Source organism: Somniosus microcephalus, chromosome 5 (assembly GCF_052327205.1).
Source record: "Somniosus microcephalus isolate GS21.2 chromosome 5, FLI_Smic_1.0, whole genome shotgun sequence".
Lineage (NCBI taxonomy): Eukaryota > Metazoa > Chordata > Chondrichthyes > Squaliformes > Somniosidae > Somniosus > Somniosus microcephalus.
In genome coordinates, this window is record NC_140991.1 from 94,625,920 (window position 1) to 94,638,252 (window position 12,333).

A 12,333-nucleotide genomic window follows, 5' to 3' on the forward strand; every position below is an offset into this window, starting at 1 on the left:
GCCAGATGGAGGACCACCACTGCTAGGACGTGAATCGATCCGGAAGATACAATTAGATTGGCATTCCATACAGGCACTGAAGGTTGAGGCCAAAAAGGATGACGACGTCACACCTGGACGACTGTCAAAAATGCTAACTGATGCAAAAGAAGTGTTCCAGGAGGGACTCGGAACACTAAAAGGCATAACAGCAACGATTAAAATAGAGGAAAATGCAAGCCCAAAGTTTCTTAAGGCCAGACCAGTGCCTTATGCGATCAGACCAGCCGTCGAAGCAGAGCTGGAAGGGTTGGAACGTTCAGGAGTACTGTCCAAAGTAGACTGGAGCGAGTGGGCTACACCCATTGTTCCTGTAATGAAGAGGTCGTTGAGTAATACACCTGGGGAACCAAAGAAGGTCCGCATCTGTGGGGATTTTAAGGTGACAGTGAACCCAGTCCTTCACACGGTACAATATCCGCTTCCACGAATTGAGGATATTTTCGCCTCGCTATCTGGAGGTAAACGCTTCACCAAAATTGATCTAGCCCAGGCGTACTTGCAAATGGAGGTGGAAGAAGAAGCCTCGAAACAATACCTCGCGATCAACACTCATAAAGGTCTCTATCAATACAACCGGCTGGTGTTCGGGGTAGCATCGGCTCCGGCTATTTGGCAAAGAGCGATGGATCAAGTCCTGCAAGGGATTCCAGGGACCCAGTGTTATTTGGATGACATCCTGGTCACGGGCGAAAATGACAGTGATCACCTCGCCAACTTGGAGAAGGTGCTCACCAGATTAAAGGAATATGGGCTACGAGCTAATCGCCACAAGTGCGAGTTTTTCCAGAAGCAGATCTCGTATTGTGGCCACGTCATCGATGAAGAGGGGTTACATAAGTCCCCTGAAAAGATTGAGGCAGTAGTCAAGGCCCCAGCACCGGAAAATGTGTCACAACTGAGGTCATTCCTCGGGCTGGTAAACTACTGCCATAAGTTCTTACCAAATTTGTCCACGGTATTACACCCACTGAACACCCTACTGCAAACAGGGGTGCCATGGAAGTGGAATGACGAACGTAGATGAGCTTTCCAGAAGTGTAAAGAATTGATCACATCAAAAGAGGTGTTGGCCCATTTCAACCCAGCACTACCAATTCGTTTGGCATGTGATACATCACCCTATGGTATTGGAGCGGTGCTGTTGCACAAATTCCCAGACGGATTGGAGAGGCCAGTAGCCTTTGCGTCTCGGTCACTAACCTCAGCCGAGCGCAACTACGCCCAGATTGACAGGGAGGCCCTCAGCCTAGTATGGGGAGTAAAAAAATTCAACCACTATCTGCATGGGCAGAAGTTCACCTTGCTGACTGACCGCCAACCACTTGTCTCCATCTTTAATCCTAAGAAGGGCGTTCCAGTGATGACTGCACAACGGTTACAAAGATGGTCCCTGTTTCTAGGGGCGAATCAATATGAAATAGAATATAAAGGCACGAAACAGCATGGAAACGCTGATGGGCTTTCACGCCTGCCACTGCCTACTGTGGAGGAAGCACCAGCAGTGGACCCTATTGAGATATTTTATTCGTCAATAATTGAACGATTGCCAGTAACGAACGCGGATATAGAGAAGGAGACCCGCAATAATCCGACACTGTCTCGGGTATATGATTTGACGGTGAGGGGATGGCCAACACATGGCAACTCACTGTTGCCAGCATTCTCATCCAGAAGAGAACAGCTGTCAGTATACCAGGGGACAGTGATGTGTGGATCCCGAGTGGTGATTCCACCCAAGTTAAGGGAGAGAGTGCTAAATGAGCTTCATGAAGGTCATCTGGGAGGGGTGAAAATGAAAAGCCTTGCTAGGGCTTATGTGTGGTGGCCGGGAATCGATCAACAAATCGAAGACCTAACCAAGAGCTGCTCAGGATGCCAGAAGGTCCAAAATGCACCACCACATGCCCCTCTACACCCATGGGAGTGGCCCTCCTCTCCATGGCAATGGGTGGATATTGATTTTGCTGGTCCATTCATGGACTCAATGTTCTTAATAGCAGTGGATGCTCATTCGAAATGGCCTGAGGTGATAAAAATGTCCTCAACCGCTACAGAGAAAACGATTGCAGTCCTACGGACCATATTTGCCAGGAACAGCTTGCCAGAGCAGATTTGCTCTGATAATGGACCACAGTTTGTGTCCGAAAAGTTTTGAAAATTTATGAGAAGGAATGGGGTAAGGCATTACACATCCGCCCCGTATCATCCAGCCACAAATGGATTGGCTGAAAGGTCCGTACAAACCGTTAAAAAGGCGATAAAGGCCATGTGCGACGATGAAATTCCACTACAGCATAAGGTGGACAATTTCCTATTAGCCTACAGAAATGCGACACATGCAGTTACCAACCAGACCCCGGCCATGATGTTCTTTAACCGAAGGTTGAGATCTCATCTGGATTTGCTCAGACCCAATGTGCGAAGAAATGTTGAGGATAAACAATTCCAGCACATCAATGAGAAGCCGACAAGGAGCTTCAATGTAGGACAACCAGTCTTGGCCCGTGACTACCGAACAGAGAAATGGCAACCCGGAACGATATGCGCAAGGCAGGGGCCATTAATGTACACAGTGGATGTCGGGGAGAACATTGTGAGACGCCACGTCGATCAGATCTTAGCGTCACAGGAACGAGTCAATCCCATGTCTCGAGTACCTGGGGATGAACCCGACATACCGGTAGCATCTACCTCCGAACCAGTAGCAGTGGAAACCGATGAACTAACCGATGAAAAGGGGCCAGAATCGCCTCCGCACCAAGAACAAGAACCTCAGGAAAGGCGCTATCCCGAAAGGATCAGGAAGCCGCCCCAAGACTGAATCTATAAATGGACTATTTTCAGTTAATGTTGCATGTTAAAAATGTTAATTGTTAAGTGAATGTTATGGTACTGTTAATCTAAAAGGGGAGGAATTGTTGTGTATGTACCTTTAAGAGAGAACTGTTTTACAGCTCCTGCATACTGTAGTACCGGCAGTGACCACACCTGTCTATAAAGCCGGAGCAGGCTTCTGTACTTCAGTCTTGAGACTACTCTACTCCAGTAAATACCTGTTGATTGTTAAGTTGCAGCATCCGTGTCGTTCTTGGGGAAACACCCTATTTAAAGAATCACGGATCTAACAGAAAGCTTAGGATTCTTTGAGAACTTGGATTAGGTGAGGTGGTGGGGGGTGGGGAGTGAAGCTGGTGTCTGTGGGCAGTTAGGAATGGGGGGATTGGGTGCTGGCCTCCTTGCTTTGACTGCCAGTTTGGATTTCAGCCAACGGCCGGTGTCCGCTGCCCCTATACTCACTGTGGCCTCTCTTGGCTGCCCTGCTGGACACCTCAACATTCTTTGAAGCCACTTGGTGGCCTCACTGGCTGCTCTGGTACACTTTACAGCATTTGGATTTGTGGCCTCTCTTGATCGCCCTGCTACTCTTACAGCTCTCGACCACTACACTTCTCCTTGTGGCTTCTCTCACACTTCTCCCTGCTCCGTTGGTCTTCGCGGCCTCTCCCGGTTACCTTCTGGTCTTCGCGACTTCTGGCTACTCTGCTTCTCTTCATGATCTCTCCAGTGCTATGCTTACAGGACTTTTTTTTTCAGCTGATTGGCCAAGGCCCTAGGTTCATTTCACTAGTTGCAGCAGCGATTGCACTAACAAAGAGAGCAGGGGCACAAGACACAGGCGTTAGAGTCTGAATAGAGATGGGGAGAAAAGGTCAGGGAAAAAACAATGAGAGAGATGGGGGAACATATGGAGCAGGGATGAAGGAGCACATCTGCTAACAGAAAGACGGTTGGTAAAGATTGGGGGCAAATAGAGACATGAGAGTCACAGAAATCAGGTGAGAGAAAAAGAGAGATGGGGCGACAGAAAGGTCAGGGGGGCAGATTGAGTGAGACACAAAGATCACGGGCACATAGGATTCGCTGTGAGAAATGCCTCAGGTGATTTACTAGTTTAAATTACGTTTAAGTTTTAAAATAAACCTGCAAGGAACGAGAAGTAAAAAAATAAATACAAATGTAAACTTTCTTGCAGCGCCATCTAAAAGAACAGACCTGAGAGACAAAACTTGAAAGAAGAGTAGTGCCACCTAGTGTTGGGAGGACTGAAAGGTTGATGGGGTAGATAAGCCACCTATCTGAAGGCCCCATCTTGAAATAGCAATGGGCAGAATGTTGGCAAGAATACGCTGTTAAGTTTTGCACTCTAATTTCACCCCGTTCCTGACTGAAAATGGGAATGAAAATCGAGGCCATGCTAGCTAACATTCTAATTGGTTCCGTCTCCCTTCATTAAGAATATAAGAATTATGAGCAGGAGTAGGCCATATGGCCTCTCGAGCCTGCTCCGCCATTCAATAAGATCGTGGCTGATCTTCAACCTCAGCTCCACTTTCCCGCCCGATCTCCACACCTCTTGATTCCCCATGAGTCTAAAAATCTATCGATCTCTGCCTTGAATATACTCAATGATTCAGCATTCACAGCCCTTTGGGGCAGAGAATTCTAAAGATTCACAACCCTTTAAGTGAAGAAATTCCTCCTCATCTCAGTCTTAAATGACAAACCCCTTATCCTGAGACTATGCCTCCTAGTTCTAGACTGTCCAGCCAGGGGAAACAACCTCTCAGCATCTACCCTGTCAATCCCCCTCAGAATCTTATATATTTCAATGAGATCATCTTTCATTCTTCTAAACTCCAGAGAGTATAGGCCCAATCTACTCAATCCCTCCTCATAGGACAACCCTCTCATCCCAGGAATCAATCTAGTGAACATTTGTTGCATCGCCTCTAAGGAAAATATCCTTCCTCAGATAAGGAGACCAAAACTGTACACAGTACTCCAGGTGTGGTCGCACCATAGTCCTGTACAATTGTAGCAAGACTTCCTTACTCTTGTACTCCAAACCTTCTTCCAAAAAATTCCAACATGCCATTTGCCTTCCTAATTGCTTGCTGTACCTGCATGCTAACTCTCTGGGCTGAATTTTAATGGGGAAGGTGGGCTGCAAGCCGTGGGGCTCCAAAGCAGTCAGGAAACCCGGGAGAACGGGTTTCCTGCAGACCCTGTCGAATTTAATGGCAAGGCATGATTTGCATGGGAAGCCTCTGTTTTCCACCTGTAGCCAGCCAGATTGAGAGGGAGGGAGGGATCGCGTGGGGGCCAGGAGCGACTGGAGGAGCACGGTGTGGGTCGATGAAAGATTGCAGGCTGGGAGGCGCATGGTGGAGGGTCAACAAGATTGTGGGCTGGGAGGAGTAGCATGGGGGGGCGTTGATATTGGATCGCAGGCCGGGAGGAGGAGCATGGGTGGGGTGGGCAACAAGGTCACGATTGTGGGTGGCTGGAGAGGCAAGGGGGGTGGGTCTCCAGAAGATTGCGGGCCGTGGGGCCGCCGGAGAAGCAGAGAGGAGGTGTCTGAAGGGATCAAGGGCTGGGAGCAACATGGGGAGGGCTGGAGAAGCAGGGCATGTGGGGGGGGGGGGTCGGGCGGAGGCTTCTTGGGGGTATTGGAGGCCTGGGGAGCGGGAAGACCTGGAGGAGGGGAACAGAGGTTTGGAGGAGGGGATTGGTGGCCTGGGGGGGAATCGGAGGCCTCGTGGGTGGGTCTCGAATCATGGGGGGTGGGTTAGGCAGGGCCCCTCGATCCAGGAGATAAGTGTAAAGGCACTTACCTCTTGGATTCAGCAGTCCTCGTCTTGCTTTATCTGGTGGGTTTCATATGGCATGCAAAACCCGACCAGCTATAGTTAAATTCAAAATGCAAGTTAAAGCAAAGGCTTCTAGCCTCATTATAGTATTTAAATAGACGATCTGCCTCCTGGCAGTTCAAACAGGTTGGAGGCGAGTTCCGGTCGGGATTCAGACTTTTAGCACTTTAACTACCCCCACGCCTGCAACGCACCCTTTTTTTTTAGTTAAAACTCCCCCCTCTATATTTCCTGTACTAGGACACCTAAATCTCTCTCAACACCAACATTTAAAAGATTCTCACCATTTAAAAAATATTCTATTTTTCTATTCTTCCTACCAAAGTGAATAACCACACATTTCCTCACATTATACTCCATCTGCCAACTTATTGCTCACTCACTTAACCCGTCTATATCCCTTTGCAGACTCTTTGCGTCCTCCTCACATCTTACTTTTCCACCTAGCTTTGTATTGTCAGCAAACGTGGATACATTACACTCGGTCCCTTCATCTAAGCCAATAATATAAATTGTAAATAGCTTGTAAATAGCTGAGGCCCAATGACTGATCCTTGCGGCACCCCCACCAGTTACAGCCTGCCAACCTGAAGATGACCCGTTTATCCCAACTCTGTGTTTGCTGTCCGTTAACCAATCCTCTATCCATGCTAATACATTACCACCAATCCCATGTGCCTTTATCTTGCTTAACAACCTTTTATGTGCCACCTTATTGAATGCCTTTTGGAAATCCAAATATACTACATCCACTGGTTCCCCTTTATCTACCCTGCTAGTTACATTGTCAAAAAACTCTAATAAATTTGTAAACACAATGGCCTAGAAATTCAGTGGGCTGCACCATCCGTTAGCGCCTTAGGAGGGCGCTAAGTGGGTCGGAAACCACTGGCCACGCCTCCTGCTAAATTCAGCGGGGCGCTATTGGCGGCGCTAGCCATTAGCGTTGCACCGCTACCAATGACATCATCGGTGTGCGCAGCGCCCCGCTAATGCCCCGATCGCGATATTTAGATGCGTCCCCTGCTTTAACGCCGGATGCTATGTGCGACCGGTTCAGGGGGGCCTACCTGCGGCGGTAGAGGCGCTAATTAAAGGAGAGGTGCGGGGCGGCCATTTTTGTTGCTGGCCGCCTGCCAGCACCTCTCCACGCTGCCGTCCCTGGCCTCCTGAGCCCCCCCCACCCCCGCGGAGTGCCAACTGCATTCCAAGAGCCCGGCACTTCTCCTCGGTGCCGGGCTCTTTTGCTGGCACTCGCGATCCTCAGGGGCCCAGCTGGGCCCCAGATCACGCTGCACAAGGCCCCTCCCCTTTAAGAAGGGGAGGAAGGACTGCAGTACCGCAGCGCAATGTGCCGCAGCGTGTGGTGCTGCGGCACGTTGCGCAGCGATATTCAGTTGCAGTGCCCCAAGAGGGATGCGGGGCACCTCCAGTAGCACCACGCTTCCCTTTGGGGCGCTCCAACTGAATTTCCCGTGGGCGGCCGCGACTGCTTCCGGGGCGCTACTTTTAGTGCCCTGGCGAGGCTGGCGCCCCAAATGGGGCTATAGTGAATTTCTAGGCCAATATCCCTTTCATAAAACCATGTGGATTCTGCCTAATCATATTATTTCAAAGTCACTATCATCACTCCCTGCTCAAAAAAATCCAATTCAAACCATCTGCCTTCTCCAACCTCCATTTCCTCTCCAAAGTCCCTAAATGTATTGTCACATCCCTGATACATGCCCATATTTCCCACACCTCTGTTTCAAGCTCTCTAATCAGGTTTTCCATCCCCGCAAAAGCACCAAAACAACCATAACAAAAGTCACAAATGGCGTCCTCTGTGACTGTGGCCATAATGCATGATCCCTCCTCATCCTCCATCACCTCTCATCAATCTTTGACATGTTCAACCACACCATTCCCCGCCAACATCTCTCCTCTCTTGTCCACCTCAGTAGGATTGCCTTTGCTTGATGCTATTCTTGCCTATCTGAACGCAGCTGGTACATCCCTGCAACAGCTTCTCTTCCCACCGTGCACCATTACCTTCGAAAGTCTGCTAAGCCTTTATCCTTAGTCCACTCATTTCCTCATCTACATCCTGCCCCTTGGCACTATCATCCACAGATATGGGGTCACCTTTCGCATGTACACTGACGACACCCAGCTTTACTTTTCCATTTTTTCTCTCTCTGTTTTTGTGTTGTCAGATTTCAAGTCTTGGATGAGCTGCAATTTCCTCCATCTAAACATTGGGAAAACTGAAGCCATCATCTTCAGCCCCTGCCACAAACTCCATACTCTTGCTACCGATTGCATCCTGCTCCACTACTGACTCCGGATGAGCAAGACTGCTCACAACCTTAACGTCCTTTTTGACTCTGAGCTGAGCTTTTGACCCCATATCCATTTCATCAAAAAGACTGCCGACCTCCACCTCCATTATATCCCCTGTCTCTGACCCACCTCAGCCCATCTACTGTTGAAACCCTCATACATACCTTGAAATGCCACCAGTCTCTCTCTCTCTCTGTAACGCTGTCAGGAAATCAATGGAAATCACAGAGAAATGGCATAAATGGCCAGTTTCAGCCATTTGCACCTTTTTGGGGTTTTCTCCGGTCAAGTTACAATGGGAGATCAGTGCTTACCGCATGAAATTTCAGCACCTTTATGTGTGTGTGCACTTCCTGTCTGCAAAGCCTTACTTTCTGTTGTCACACTATTGTCATATTTTTGTGTCAACTTTTGCCATTATAAATTCCTATGTGCAAATTTATAATGCAAAATATTTATGGAAGCTTATCATGCTTTCTCACCAGCCTTAGTTTTGCATCTCCCAGCTCCTCAACCTATGTTTTCCAAACTGCCATCAATTTAGCAATTTAATTATAAATAATAGTACCAAGTTAAACATTAAATAAAAATAAGGACCGTATGTTTGACTTTAAAATGGAGGCTGGATTATGCCCGCATGCTTTAGTCTAATTATCCTGCACCCTCTAACCCTGCTTTACCTGAAGACTGCACTTATAGAATGATAGAGTTGTTTGGCCTTGGATCCCTATGTGCAACACCACTGGAGATCGACTAGTAATATTTTAGAGTCAGTATAATAGCACACCTCCTGTTTGCCACATAATACTTCCGGTGTCCCTTATCAATATCACACCTTTTGATTTGCTTACACTTTCACACCACCCTTTCTGCTTCAATTAAATATCATAATCAACAAATTACAATTGAGCACTACAAAATGTAATGAAAATCGATTTTTTTTAAACGTGAACCACTCAAATCTGTCAAACAAAAATTTCAAAATGCTTTCAGCTTCCATTTCCCCAGTAAGTGAAATGTTTAATATCCAAACTAAAATAACAAAATAAATACACAGAAATTTGTATTATTAAACAATAACATTATTAAACTTATCTATAACATTGTCTTTTTTGTCCTTCAGCACCATCACTAATGTTTTTGTTGAGAGGCCCCAGCCTTTCTATAAAGCCTGGGGTTTGGGTAGATAGTTTCCCCACAGCTATCACGCTATGAGCTAGTAATAGCTACCAACTAAACCTGCGTAATTCCCAGAATGCTACCATCTCAGCATTTACAGTATAGAGAATAGCCCAATGTGAATTGGTATGATTCTCTCAATCTAAATGTAGCATGTCTTTCTCAAGCTGTAACAATATTATAATTATTCTAACAATATTATATAGTTTCTCTATTATAAAAAGGATGTAGAGGCACCAGTAAAGATTTTTAAAAGATTTACAGAACTGAGGAGTCATACCTATCAGGAAGGATTGAACAGGCTGGGGCTCTTTTCTCTGGACAGAGAAGACTGAGGGTGACTTGATAGAGATCCTTAAGATTATGAAAGGGTTTGATAGGGTAGACGTAGAGATGTTTCCACTTGTGGGGAGACCAAAACTAGGGGCCATAAATATAAGATAGTCACTAATAAATCTAATAGGAAATTCAAAAGAAACTTCTTTGCCAATTGAGTGGTTAGAATGTGGAATTCGCTACCACAAGTAGTTGAGGTGAATAGTATAGATGCATTTAAGGGGAAGCTAGATAAACATAAGATGGAGAAAACAATAAAAGGTTATGCTGATAGAGGGGTGGAAGGAGGCTTGTGTGGAGCATAAACACCAGCATGGACTAATTAAGCCGAATGGCCTGTTTCTGTGCTGTGCATTCTATGTAATATTTGTCCATTTGTTTTTTTCTAAGTTAGTTGAAAACCAAATGCATTAATATAATAATAGCCACAGACTATGTATATTCTATGAAGAAAGTCAGTAAGAAACAGGAGACTGGGCTATTTTGAACATCCTCTTGTTGATCTGAGTATCTAGGCAAAAAATTAATTCCAGCAAAAAAATCAAACCTGCAAATGCTGAACAACATTGGAAACAATAACAAACTGCTTTTTGGGTTAGATAAGTGCATAGGAAATATTTGAAAAGTACACGGCAGAAGTGAAGGCTTTGGAAACAATTAACTGAGGTTAGATATAATTTCTGAGTGTGATATGCTTTGTACTATTTGGATAACTATACCTGAAAATAAATAAACCAGCAATAACAGGTTATTCACAATGTCAATTTTCGTTTTCTGCAAAGTCATTAATTATTGCATTTTACACTGAAACCATGGCAATAAAAAGAACCACATCCTGACTGTCTCCAATAACTAAAGAAAAGATTCATGATGAAAAACTGACCTTCCTTTTTATCCTCCTGGGCAATCTTCACTTTGGTAACAGTGATGTCTTTGAAGGATGCCAAAAAAAGAACTACATCACCTTTCTCATTTTTAATTGGCACAACGTCAAGTAGGCACCAGAATGAATTACCTGTAAAGATTAATCAGAAAATTTGCCATTGTATTTTGTAACATATTTGAACTTCAACTTCACATGAATTGCAAAGAAATTGCATAGGGCAAACAAACATTTACAAAGATTATGGAACAGAGCATTTTATTTTAGCTAACCTTTAGCTAGAGCAACTTTTTGTATATTTATGCTTATTAATAATATTTTCAAAGGGTATAGAATCCTTTGTTTTCTCCCCAGATACCGTCATCTCCCTGGGACTTGGCAAGAGGCAGTAGGTAGTTGGCAGGAGGGCAGGTGGTCAACCTCCATTAGAAGATGTTTGAGATGACCCATATTAGCAACACAGAGGATTAACTCTCAATATTTAGTACCAATAATGCTCAATCAATCTTTACTGTGGAAACAGTCAAAGTTATCGACTTGTTGATATTTTTCTTAAAATTCCCTTAAGACAAGAGGTGAAAGCAATTCAATCAACTGACCAAAGTAGACTCGGACAGAAGTGGCCCACATGAATGATCAGCATATAGGTAAATTTCTCCTTCTATTTTCAGCCCTTACTGACTGCTTATTATCACTCTTCAGAAAAAGCTTTCCATTACCAGTTGTTCAGAACAATTAAGATATGTTACTCAAATGGCAGACTTCACCTGTCCTAACTATTTTAGGCAAGTGTTCTACAATCAATGCCCAGTCAGACAGATCCACTTATCACAAAATACTTACTCAGTGTCATCACATGGAAGATGACTCCAAAAGCGTTGGAAGTGTGTTCTATCTGCATCATTTGAATTCTATTTGGTCAAACTCCATAAGACAGGTATATATGAGCAGAGAATATAGAAATCTGAGAGTGCAGGCTCTACAGTGATCACGACACTCCACAGACTTTCTTTTATTCCATAAAACTTCAAAAGAACCATTGCCATCGAACTAAAATGACTAATCAAATTCACAAATGACACTGTCTGTGACTGTAACTATGGAGCACTATCCCTCCTCATCCTTCTCAACCTGTCCGCAGCCTTTGACACGGTTGGCCACACTATCCTCCTCTAACACCTCTCTGTTGTCCAGAGTGAGATTGCCCTCACCTGGTTCCACTCTTACCTATACAGTTATAGCCAGTGAATCTTCTGCAATGTCGTCCCTTCCTGCACCCTTTGGAGTCCCACAAGGATCTATAATTTCCCCCCACCCCTCACTTATTTCTCATCTACATATTGCTCCTTGGTAACATCATCCGAAGATAGGGTGTCAGGTTCCATATGTACGTTGATGACACTTAGCTGTACCTCACCACCATCTCTCTCGACCCTCCACTGCCTCTGTGATGTCAGACTGCTTGTCCAACATCCAGTCCTGGATGAGCCGCAATCTCTCCCAATTAAATATTGGGAAGACTGAAGCCATTGTCTTTGGTCCCCATCATAAATTCCATTTCCTTGCCACAGATTCCACTCCGTCCCTGGCCACTGTCTCAGGTGGAACTGGACAGTTTGCATCCTTGGCATGCTACGTGACCCTGAGCTGAGCTTCCAATCCCACATCCTCTCCATCACAAAGACTTCCACCTCCGTAATATCGCCCGTCTCCGCCCCTACCTCTGCCTACCTGCTGCTGAAACCCTCATCCATGTTTAGTTACCCTCAGATTTGACCATTCCAATAATCTTCTTGCCGGTCTTCCATTTTCCACCCTCCATAAACTTGGGCTCATCCAAACCTCTGTTGCTCGTAT

General features: G+C 45.6%; 1 long non-coding RNA gene across 1 annotated transcript in view; it reads right to left on the minus strand.

Annotated features, from left to right (window-relative positions):
- LOC147117216 (uncharacterized) overlaps window positions 1–10,676 on the minus strand; it is a 74,029-nt gene extending 63,353 nt beyond the window's left edge. The window contains exon 1 of the long non-coding RNA XR_015078392.1: window positions 10,477–10,676. This is a non-coding gene — a long non-coding RNA (uncharacterized LOC147117216). The remainder of the gene's footprint in view (window positions 1–10,476) is intronic.
- Between the last annotated feature and the right edge of the window lie 1,657 nt (window positions 10,677–12,333).